At 35.5% G+C, this 11,730-nt stretch overlaps 3 non-coding genes across 3 annotated transcripts; all 3 read left to right on the top strand.

Annotated features, from left to right (window-relative positions):
* The first annotated feature begins 6,885 nt into the window (after positions 1 to 6,885).
* Positions 6,886 to 6,948, top strand: LOC115031169. The gene has a single exon (XR_003836790.1). It is a non-coding gene; the product is annotated as a U7 small nuclear RNA (small nuclear RNA).
* Positions 6,949 to 7,026: 78 nt separating this feature from the next.
* LOC115031173 lies at positions 7,027 to 7,088 on the top strand. Its single transcript, XR_003836794.1, has one exon. It is a non-coding gene; the product is annotated as a U7 small nuclear RNA (small nuclear RNA).
* Positions 7,089 to 7,102: 14 nt separating this feature from the next.
* On the top strand, positions 7,103 to 7,164 carry LOC115031172. Its single transcript, XR_003836793.1, has one exon. It is a non-coding gene; the product is annotated as a U7 small nuclear RNA (small nuclear RNA).
* The last annotated feature ends 4,566 nt before the right edge of the window (positions 7,165 to 11,730 follow it).

Here is an 11,730-nt window from a genome sequence, read left to right as displayed (position 1 = left end):
CTCAAAGACAAAAACCACATGATCATCTTGTTAGATGCAGAGAAAGCCTTTGACAAAATCCAACACCCATTCATGATAAAAGTCTTGGAAAGACCAGGAATTCAAGGCCCATACCTAACCATGATAAAAGCAATCTACAGCAAACCAGTAGCAAACATCAAAGTAAATGGTGAGAAGCTGGTAGCATTCCCACTAAAATCAGGGAGTAGACAAGACTGTCCACTCTCTCCCTACCTATTCAACATTGTACTTGAAGTCCTAGCCAGAGCAATTTGACAACAAAAGGAGACCAAGGGGATACAAATTGGAAAGGAAGAAGTCAAAATATCACTTTTTGTAGATGATATGATAGTATATATAAGTTACCCTAAAAATTCCACCAGAGAACTCCTAAACCTTATAAACAGCTTCAATGAAATAGCTTGATATAAATTTACCTCAAACAAGTCAATGGCCTTTCTGTACACAAAGGATAAACAGGCTGAGAAAGAAATTAGGGAAACAACTCCCTTCTCAATAGTCACAAATAATATAAAATACCTTGGCGTGACTCTAAGGAAGTGAAAGATCTGTATGATAAGAACTTCAAGTCTCTGAAGAAAGAAATTAAAGAAAATCTCAGAATATGGAAAGATCTCCCATGCTCATGGATTGGCAGGATCAATATAGTAGAAATGGCTATCTTGCCAAAAGCAATCTACAGATTCAATGTAATCCCATCAAAATTCCAATTCAATTCTTCAATGAATCAGAAAGAACCATCTGCAAATTCATCTGGAATAACAAAAAACCTAGGATAGCAAAAACTCTTCTCAAGGATAAAAGAACCTCTGGTGGAATCACCATGCCTGACCTAAAGCTGTATGACACTGTCTCTTCTATGATCCTGGTTGTGTCAGAACTCCGGTGGATTCAGCTATCTCTGTGATCCTGAGTTCTTGGGTGTGTCAGACTTCCTGGGGGTCAAGCTGCCTCTGAGATCCTGGGTATGCTGGTTGTCCTGGTGGTCAAGCTGCTTCTGGATGTGGGTTGGCATGTATTTACTATATCTACAAATTGTTATCTTAATATGGACAAAAGTTATGTCACAGATGCAACTTGAATAAAAAATATTCTCATGCACATATTTTAGAAGATTAAACCCAAACCTCTACCACTGTTTGAAGGTAGCTGAACATTTAAAAACATGTAGCCTATTAAAAACATATCCTTTCAAGGCATCTTTATAAATAAGACTGTAATGATGATGAACTCAATGTTAAAAAATATAGACTCAACTATACTACATTGAATTTAAAAGGGACCCTTTCCACAAACCATAAGAAGTTAAACAAGAAGGAAGACCCAAGTAAACATGTCTCAATCACACTTAGAAGGAGGAACAAAATAATCCTGGGAGGCAGAGAGAGGGAAGAATCAAGGAAGGGAAGGGGGAGGGGGAGGGAAAAGGGCAGCAGGCTCAGATATAAGAGAGGAGACAGGAGAAAAGCCCAGATCAGAATAATGAATGGTAATATGCAGCTCAGGGAAATGGGGCAAGGGGGAACCTCCAGAAATTCCCAGAGACCTGGGATATGAGAGGTTCCCAGGACTCAATGGAGATGCCCTTAGCCAAAATATCCAACAGTGGGGAGAGGAATCTGAAGAGACCACCTCTAAAAGATAAACAGTGGAGGGATAGGGTCACCAACCTACCTTCAAAAATTTTGATTCCAAATTGTTCCTGTCAAAATGAAATACAGGGACAAAAAATGGGGTAGAGTTAAAGGAAAGGACATCCAGTAACCAGCCCAACATAGGATCCATCCTATGGATGGGCACCCAGCCCTGACACTATTACTGATGCCATGTTGTGCTTGCAAACTGGAGTTTAATATGGCCATTGTCTGAGAGGCTTCTACCAGCAGCTGACTGAGACAGATGCAGATACTTACAGTCAACCTAGATCAGGATTCTACATGGAAGAGCTAGGGGAAGGGTTAAAGGAGCTGAAGGGGATGGAAACCCCATAGGAAGAACTGTAGTATCAACTAACAGGGACACCTGTGAACTCCCAGAGAGTAAACCACCAACCAAAGAGCATACATGGGTTGGTCTGTGGCTTCTGGCACATGTGTAGCAGAGAAATTCCTGGTCTAGACTCAGTGGGAGAGAGTGTACCTCATCCTATCAAGACTTGATTCCCCAGGGGAGAAAGATGTAGGAGTGGGTTGGGGTAGGGGGTGAGGTGGGAGTAGGTGGGTAGATGGAACCTGGGGTTGGACCCTCTCAGAGGCAAAGGGCACTGGGGAGGGGGTAAAGAACTCTATGAGGGGGGAAGTAGGATATGGTGCAACATTTAGAATGTATGTAAATAAAACAATTTTAAAAAATTAAAAGAGAGCCTTGTCATTGCTTGTGCCAGCAGGTTTCCAGATCAATCATTGTCCTAAGAATACTTCCATCATGCTCAGCTACCAAGGTTATTGAAAGCTGTGGTTGCAGCCCTCATTCAACAAGGCACAAGTTTAGCTTATGAAGGTGATATAACCTGTTAACATCCCTGTCGTTTACATTGGCATAAATAAAGAATACAGTCTTCAGAAATTTCCACTGACCCGTCAAAGGGAATGTGAGAGGTCAGACAGTGGGTGCCAGTTCTAGGATACCTGGATATGACCTCAGACAGAATGAGAGAGCCTGTGAGAATAGTGCCAGAAGTGACACATATAGTTTCATGAGAAGTTCTACAGTTTACATTCGGAATGCCTATTCTAAATGTATAGAAATTGTGTGGTGCAACTTCAGGTATAGCTTATTTGGATATGTAATGTTTCATTTCTTTGCAGTGCTTTTTTTTACAATAAAATTTATAAATCAAAAATAATCATCTTTTTGGTATTAAGACATCTGTTGAACAAAACCATGTATATATTACTAAGTATTTATGACTTTGAATCTTGTATTACATTTCACATGATTATAGCTTTCTTCCAGTTCCTAATGTGTGTTTTAACAGAAGTAATCAAATATGTATAATTATATGTATTCTGTGAAAACAAATCAAGTTCATTGGTGGTGGTATAGATATACTGTACCTCTCTCTCTCTCTCTCTCTCTCTCTCTCTCTNTNTATATATATATATATATATATATATATATATATATACACACACACAAAAGATAAATATAGATTACCAAATGATATGAATGATCTTGTACAAAGCCCCTTCAAAATTGTAAGATCTCCTGTTTTACTCTTATAATGTTTATAACAGATAATTATAATAATTATAATAATTTATCTATTAATAGTACAGTGGACCAAAGAATTAAAACAATTGCTACTGGATTTAATTCCATTACAATAATACAGCTAAGGAACTTACTCACAGAAGATGTAAATAACAGCAACATTCCCTGTATATTCAAGGCCAATGATGTTTACTGCTGGGTCTTAACTAACAGTTTTCTGTGTCAATCACATGATTCATTTTACTCAAAAGGCAACCAGTGAAAGTGGACATTATTACAACAAAATGATAAAGCCATGATATCTCAATGATCTGCTTAATCTAATTAATGTAAAGTTTTCAACTTAATGAGTAATCATATATGCTAGTTAGGGAACATGACAAATAATTATTCCTTCCCAAAATAGTTGATTGTGAGTGGTGAGTTAGCTCAGTAGTTAAAAAATACTTCTCAAGCAAGTGTGGGGACCTGTGTTCAAATTCCCATAAGTCAAATAAAACCAGTAACGATAGGCGATGTCTATTTATCCAGGCAAGTATTGTTGGCCAAAAGACAGAAAAGAAATAATCCTCAGGAAGTTGGACTATGAATGACTTGATTATTTAACACAGGGGAATATTCTCTCCTCCCTTCTCTCATATTTTAAAATTATGAAATTATGCTAGATTTTTACTATTAATCAATATCAACTTTGTGACTACTAATTTGTGTTCTATATCTAACTCTTCTCAACTTCGTTTGCATATTTACTATTTTGTTCTTTGTAATAATTTTTTGGCTTTTTTGTTTCTTTTTATCGAGTTAAAGTAGGTCCTTGGTTTTAGACTGAATTTTCTTTACTAAACTTATTTGGCTTTGTGAAAGTCTCTACAAACATGAATTTAGAACCATCACTTACACATCATGTATTTAAATGTAGTATAGTAATTATTTTGAAATACTTATTTCTGAATTTTTATCATGGCTCGCTTACTGATATTTGTGAGAAGAAGACTACTACTGCCCACCATAATTAGGTGATCTTTCAGCCAAAGAAATGTTTTGGAGGGCAGGTCTAGAGGTATGAAATTTTCTTGGGTTGGAAATGTCTTTGTTACAGTTTATTTTAATTTACTAATAAGCAATTTTTATCTGCCAATCATTTCTTGTCCATGTTTTGACTTGGTCTTATCTATATCATTCTATTCTAGTCACTTAACACTTTGTTGAAGTTTCTTATTAGAGACATCAGTTCTCACCTGCATTTCTTTGCACATTCTCTATTACTTTTCTCTTCCGTTGTCTTTCACTTATTTTAATCTTCTTGACTTTTTATATCAGTGGGTTATGATTTACCATATTTGAAAAATTCAGTGTTGACCATATTTAATATTTTTCTTTAGATTTTGAGATATTATTCTAAAGGCCCAATATTCTAGGAATTGAGTATTTACTATATCATATGATATTTCACAACAGTTCCCACAATGACTCTCTGTATTATGTATTAAAATTTGCACACTCTGGTGTATAATTAAACTTCAGTTTATTATATATTCAAATATTCTCATTTCATTCTCTGTATGTTCAATTTATGTGATTATCATGAAGCAAATTTTTGACTAATTTCTTATACAATTTCATCTCTAAAATTTTCATATATCTTGCCTCATTATTTTTATGATATTACCTCAGCCTGAAACTAGGCTGAAAATACTTATTAAAGTCTCTTCTTTTTAAAGTCTATAATCATCTCCATTGTTCTGTTTCTTTTAAGTTATATCTCTTTGTTATAGACTACTTTCCCAGATTGTTTTCATAGCTAAACTACCACTAGACATTATCTAATGCTTGAGCTTTTATTCCCCTGAAAGTGTATTCAACTTTTTCTAGTTTATTTAATTTTATGAGAACTTATTGATGTTAGGGCTAATTTTGGAAGATATTTCTCCTCAAATTTGTATATTATTCCTTATGTTCAGGTACTTTAGAACTTGTTGGAGATGAGATTTGCAATTAAGTGATTGAACTGAAAGGTCCAAATCCAAGCTTTTCTGTGTCCTTGCAGGCAAAGGACATTTAGACAATGAGAATAACACCAAAGACAAGCTCTTCCAGGTTACAGAAAGGAGCCTAACCTCAAGTCATGGATAAAGAACTCACAGGGAACCAAATGTCCTGAGAGTTGGATCTTGACCATTTACATCTGTACAGAGAAAAGCAATTTGTGCTGATTTAAGACTCCTAATCTCTAGGAGCAGCAGAAAAAGAAGTAATAGGTTTACCCTCCTATCCATGCCTTGATGATTGCTACATTAAGTTTAGTAAGTTCTATTCCAGTTATAAAACAAGTACATGTCCCATTTCTGTCTCTTTCAGTCCTCATTCTGTTTTGAGTTCTTAGATAACATTGATCCCATCATTCTCTTATCATTCTTTCCTTTTACTTTTTTTTTTTTTTTTTGATTTTTCAAGACAGGGTTTGGGTTTCTCTGTGTAGCCCCTGGTTGTCCTGGAACTCACTCTGTAGACCAGGCTGGCCTCGAACTCAGAAATCTGCCTGCCTCTGCCTCCCAAGTGCTGGGATTAAAGACAAGTGCCACCACTGCCCAGCTTCCTTTAACTCTTTTAAGAAGTCAGTTTCATGTATATGCAGGATTCCTAAACAGCAAGGCTCAAGAGAACACACTACAGATTTCTCTTCTAATTTTCCTCTTTAGCTATTCTTTGCTTCTTTCTTTTTGACTTTCATTTCTAGTTATTTCTTTCTTCTTTGTTTGTTTGCTTTCTGACATTATACCTTACAAATTCTAACACTTTAGTCTTAGAACTCATTTTTCACATGGCTCAGCCTTACCCCCTTCAACTCCAAAATGTGTAAATCTGGATAATCATTTTTTTTCTTTCTGTTCTGTGCATTTCATATGTACACATGCACATAGATACTCAATGTTGATATCTGGAATGTATTGTTTTAGAATTTCTTTGCCTTTCTTCCTATTTCTTTCCTCTTTCTTCTTTTTTCTTCCTTTTTGTTATTTTGAGATAGAGTTCTTAATCAAGACTACAGTTTGCAGATATTGTTAGTCCACTCAGCCAACTTTCTGTTCATAATTCCTTCCTTCTGCCTACATATGTTAGAATTACAGGGGAGGTAACCACACCCATCAAACCCTTCTTTGGTTTTTGATTATTTTATATATAATGTATTCATTTGCTCTTTCACAATGTACAGTTAAATAACATCTTCCAGACACGTTCGGCAATACTTTTAAGTGAGAACTTCAAGAATTTTCCATCCTATACCTCCACTAACACAAATAATAGTGAAAGGGGTCTTGAGGTGCTATTTAAGGATATTGCATAGTTTATAATAGAGAAATATTGTCATTCAATCCAGTGGCCTGCTCTGTTATAAAACCACCAGAACAGTGAGGGATGATGCTTACAGAGATGGAAAAAGTTTGAAGCAGAGTGAGATTCCTTTAAAGAAAGAAAAGATGTATATGCCGTCTTTTTCTATGAATCAAGGGGATAAGGTTATAAAATGCTTGTTTGTGGGATAATAAAAAAGGGAACTTAGAATAAATGACTAAACTGATATGTAAATAAAACACTGGGCTTTGATCTGTGAGAGACATAGAGAGAGCTACCTAGAGAGAACTGCTTGGAGAGTGACACAGCTCTTTTAGAATTTTTTTAGCAGGTTTTTCTGACTTTGTTTGGAAAACCCACAAACTATCCAGAGAGCTTTTGGAATTTTTTTCTAGCAGATTTTCTGACTTGGTCAGAAAACAAAAACTTTTTGGAACGCAAACAGAGCTCTTTTAGAATTGTTTTCTAACAGGTTTTCTTACTTTTGTTGGAAAACCAACAAGCTATCCTAAATAGCTATTATAGCTATTTGAATTTTTTTCTATCAGGTTTTCTGAATTTGGTTGGAAAACTCAAGAGCTATATCAAGCAGAGAGAACTATCTTAAGCACCTCAAGCTGAGAAAGCTGTCTTGAGCAGAGAGCTATCTGGAGCAGAAGACAGAGCCAAGAGCTATGAACAGAACTTTCTAGACAGCTATCTTGAGCAGACTACAGAGCCATCAGTCAGTTCACACCCCATCATTGACTTCAAGTTGTTTCCTCCACCACTCCCTAACACACCTTCCTCAGGACCCCCTTTCCAAGCAAAGGCTAGTCCTTGACAAGGAAGTCAAGGCAGAAACTTCAAAAAGCTAATAAGACATCCACAATGGAGAGTGGAGAAGTGAATGCATACATACTTAATTATTTGTTCTCTGGTGCTCTATTGGATTTCTTCCTTACACAGTTTCAGATATCCTAAAGGGGGATGGTGCCCCCTATAATGGACCATGTCTTCCTCATCCACTAACTTAATTAAGATGCTCCTCCATAGACATGATTACTGACTAACCCTGTGTAGATATTCCCCTGTTTAAATTTTCTTCCTATGTGACTCTAGGTAGTGTGAAGTTTACAATTAAAACCAATCATCACAGCAACTAAATGTATTTTCATAATTTTTCTTTTACTGAAGTGACTATTATTCATATTAATTTATTAGCTTATGTTATCATACCATTTGAAATTGTATATTTAATTCTAAACACTTATGTACATCACTTTGAAATTATCTAGTGATTTAAAAATGACAGCATTGATTTCTTAATGTTCTATATGATTCTTTCTTTTGCCTGTTAATGAAACATGATGTTTAACTATATTAAGAGTATGTCTTATAAAGACAGTTATAGCAGTCAGGGCCATGAGAGGACTGAGTGGGTAAAGACAATTGCTTTCAAACCTGATAGGCCACCTATGTTTAATACCTTAAACCACATTATGGAGGAAATAAGCAACTCCCATAAGTTGTCTTTGGATTTTCACACATATGCCACATATACGTACACATGATTAAATAACGTGTAAATATTGACAAGTACATAGTTTGGAAGGTTGTTAATATGTCCTTAGTCACAGATGCCCTTTGTTTACATGAAAATAAAACTGCACTGAGTCCTCAAAGTTTCTCTCAATTGAATTTCTGCAACTAAAGAACGGTTCTCTTATTATGATTATCATTAACCTTTAAATATCTTTCATAAATCAACAAATATGCATCCAGAGACTCTTTCTGTAAACCAATACTCACTTTGCTGTCAGAATTTATAATTGATTTGACCTAAGCTAATAACTTGTGATATCACTTAAGTCAAAGGTAAGTATTAATGTGATTAGGGTTGACAAGGCCAGTGTGCAGTCAGAGTTTGTTGAAAACTGCCCCCCATGATACCAATGATAAGTTACCTTAGGGTTAAACATGCTTCCTTTCTTAGATTATATTTGAGAACCACTGGCTCTTGCTAGAGAATTACTTGAATAAAAATTCTGTAACCTATATTTAGCTGAATAACACACATATTGTCAAAAAGGTTTGAGATTGAAAAACCAATCTCAGAAACACTTTTAATACAGGTGAGAAAAATAACCCACTGAATCATATAACCATGGACATCTACAAACCCAGATATATCTCATGGTGAGCAAGAATTTAACATATTAGATTTAGAAATGGAATTACAATCTCCTATGTATGGGTGCTCAACTCACTTTGCAATCTGCATTATACAGTAGTTTTATTTAGATATTTGGTCATTTTAAGTTGCTAAGCAAATGCATTTAGAAACAGGTGAATACATGATAACAGCTTTAAAACTGCCACAGGTCAGCTTTTATGATGAACCAAGTTATGAAATATGTGCAATGAAATACATGATTAAAAACTTGGTAGGGTTATGGATATTTTATTTTAAGATTCTTATAGTCTTGTCTTCTCAATTTGCACTATGAGTGAGCCTTGAACAAAATTCTAAATTATTATATTATGCTAGTTATAAATTCTATTAACTTACTGGAGTGAGTTTTATTTAGGAAAAAGTAACATAAGTTAAAGTTACAAAGTTACATGTAGAGCCTCCCCCCAATAGTGTTAACTTTACAAATTTAGTAGATGCCATCTCTAAGTAATTCAATGCATGTCAGGAACACAGATCATTTTTTACACATTTTATACCAAGCCTTTTCCTAGAAGGCTTGATGACACTTTAAAAATCTTCCCACCATATGTGAAAGGGCTGTGTTAAACACAATAATACACATTGCTCATTTTCAGAGGAAATAAAAATCGATTTTTTATTTAGAAAACAACTAAAAATTCTATGAGATATGTATGTTCATATACAAATGCATGTATTTGTATCTTTGGGAGAACATTCAAAACTGGTACAGGATTATTTAGCTTTACTTAATAAATAAATCTGAACAAAAAATGTTTCAATATATCTTTTATATATCAGTTTATTACTCACAAACTATTAACATAGATTTAAAATAAGCAACTTAATGATGTTATTTTGAGTACATAATAAATTTGAATATCACGTATTGCTGTATTTGAAAAAGAAATAACTGCAAAACTAAGTAGGTTATAAAAGTTCCTGTGAATCTGGATGAGACTCAGCTGATTCAATGATTTTCATGTGAAAATAAAAATTATTTTTATAATATTAAAGTCAATATAAGATTTTTTTATATGGGGAAGGAATTATTCAAGAGAGTTGATAAGATAATAAATGTGTTGTGAAGAGATGTGCACAGGAAACATGTGATTCTGAATGGAAATATAATTTAAGAAGCCAGAAGCCATTAAAAACTATCTTCACATAACCACAGGTGCTAAAGATACCAGTGCAACATTTGAAGCAAGCAATTTTCGGAGCAAAGATTGGTTCAAGCATTTTAAGAAGCATTTTCATTTACATAATGTGAAGTGAATATAGACAGAGGTGTCCACAGAATACACAACAGAGTGCAAATCCGTATTAAAGCAGAGAGTACAGAGATAAATGCTTGAAAACGGTCCACCTAGAGCTGAATTCAGTAAGGGAAAAAATGTGTTTGTAAACACATAATCATTCGGTGTATTGTGAGCTCTCATATGAAGTACACAGACAGATACTAGAAGTATAGAATATAGCCACATATTAGAAGTATAATTTCACTCTGGTCTTAGCCAGTACCCTGAGCAGACCTTGGGTGCTAGCTCTGCACCCAATCCCACAACACCCAGAGGAAGCTGGAGTCCTAGGAGCTCTGAAATGCCCAGGATCATAGGTGAGGAGGTCATATCTGCCCCAGCATGGGGAATAACTGGGATCCCTGGGGAGCCAGAGACACAGGAACCCCTGCCGTGCCAGTGGCATGGGTTCCTTCCCATCTGAGCCAGTGCCCTGAGCAGTCATTGGGCTCTAGATCCACACCAAGTCCCACAACACCCTGAGGAAGCTCGACTCCCAGGTGCTCTAACATGTCCTGGATCATAGGACCATAGAATGAGAGGATCTCGGGAGCTTGGTACAACAAGATTTCAGAATCCCAGTGGCAGCTTGATTTCCAGTAGCTCTTTTACTCAGGATCTCAGAATCACAGGACCAAAGAGACAGCTGGACTCTGAGGAGTTCTCACACAAACAAGATAACAGGAGGGCAGTCTCCAGTGAGAGACAGTGAGTACAGTTAGCACTAGAGATAACTAGATGGCAAGAGGCAAGCACAAGTACATAATCAACAGAAACCTAGGTTACTTGACATCAGAAGAACTCAGTTCTCCCACCATAGCAAGTCCTGGATACCCCATCACACCATAAAAGCAAGATTCAGGTTTAAAATCACTTCTCATGGTGAGACAGATAATTTTAAGAAGGTCATAAATAACTCCCTTAAAAAAATACAGGAGAACAGGTAAACAGGTAGAAGCCCTTAAAGAGGAAACACAAAAATCCCTTAAAGAATTACAAGAAAACACAACCAAACAAGTGAAAGAATTCAACAAAATCATCCAAGATCTAAAAGTGGAAGTAGAAACAATAAAGAAATAAAAAGGGAGACTATCCTAGAGAAAAAAAACCTAGGAAAGAGATCAGGAGCATAACCAACAGAATACAAGAGATAGATGACAGAATCTCAGGTACAGAAGATACCATAGAAAACATTGATAGGACATTCAAAGAAAATGCAAAATGCAAAAAGCTCCTAACCCCAAACATCCAGGAAATCTAGGACACAATGAGAAGACCAAACCTATGGATAATAAGTATAGAAAATAAATAAATTCAAAAATAAAAGGGCCAGTAAATATCTTCAACAAAATTATAGAAGAAAAATTTCCTAACCAAAAGAGATGCCCATGAACATACAAGAAGCCTACAGAACTCCAAATAGACTTGACTAGAAAAGAAATTCATTCTGTCACATAATAGTCAAAACACCAATGTGCAAAACAAAGAAAGAACATTAAAAGCAGTAAGGGTAAAAGGTCAAGTAAAATATGAAAGCAGACCTATAGAAGTGAAAGATCTCTATGATAAAATATTCAAGTCTCTGAAGAAAGAAATTATAGAAGATCTCAGAAGATGGAAAGATCTCCCATGCTCATGGATTGGCAG

The sequence above is a fragment of the Mus caroli genome, chromosome 5 (assembly GCF_900094665.2).
Source record: "Mus caroli chromosome 5, CAROLI_EIJ_v1.1, whole genome shotgun sequence".
Taxonomy (NCBI): Eukaryota; Metazoa; Chordata; class Mammalia; order Rodentia; family Muridae; genus Mus; species Mus caroli.
Note: the sequence above shows the minus strand (reverse complement) of the source record. Positions and strands in the feature narration are given on the sequence as shown.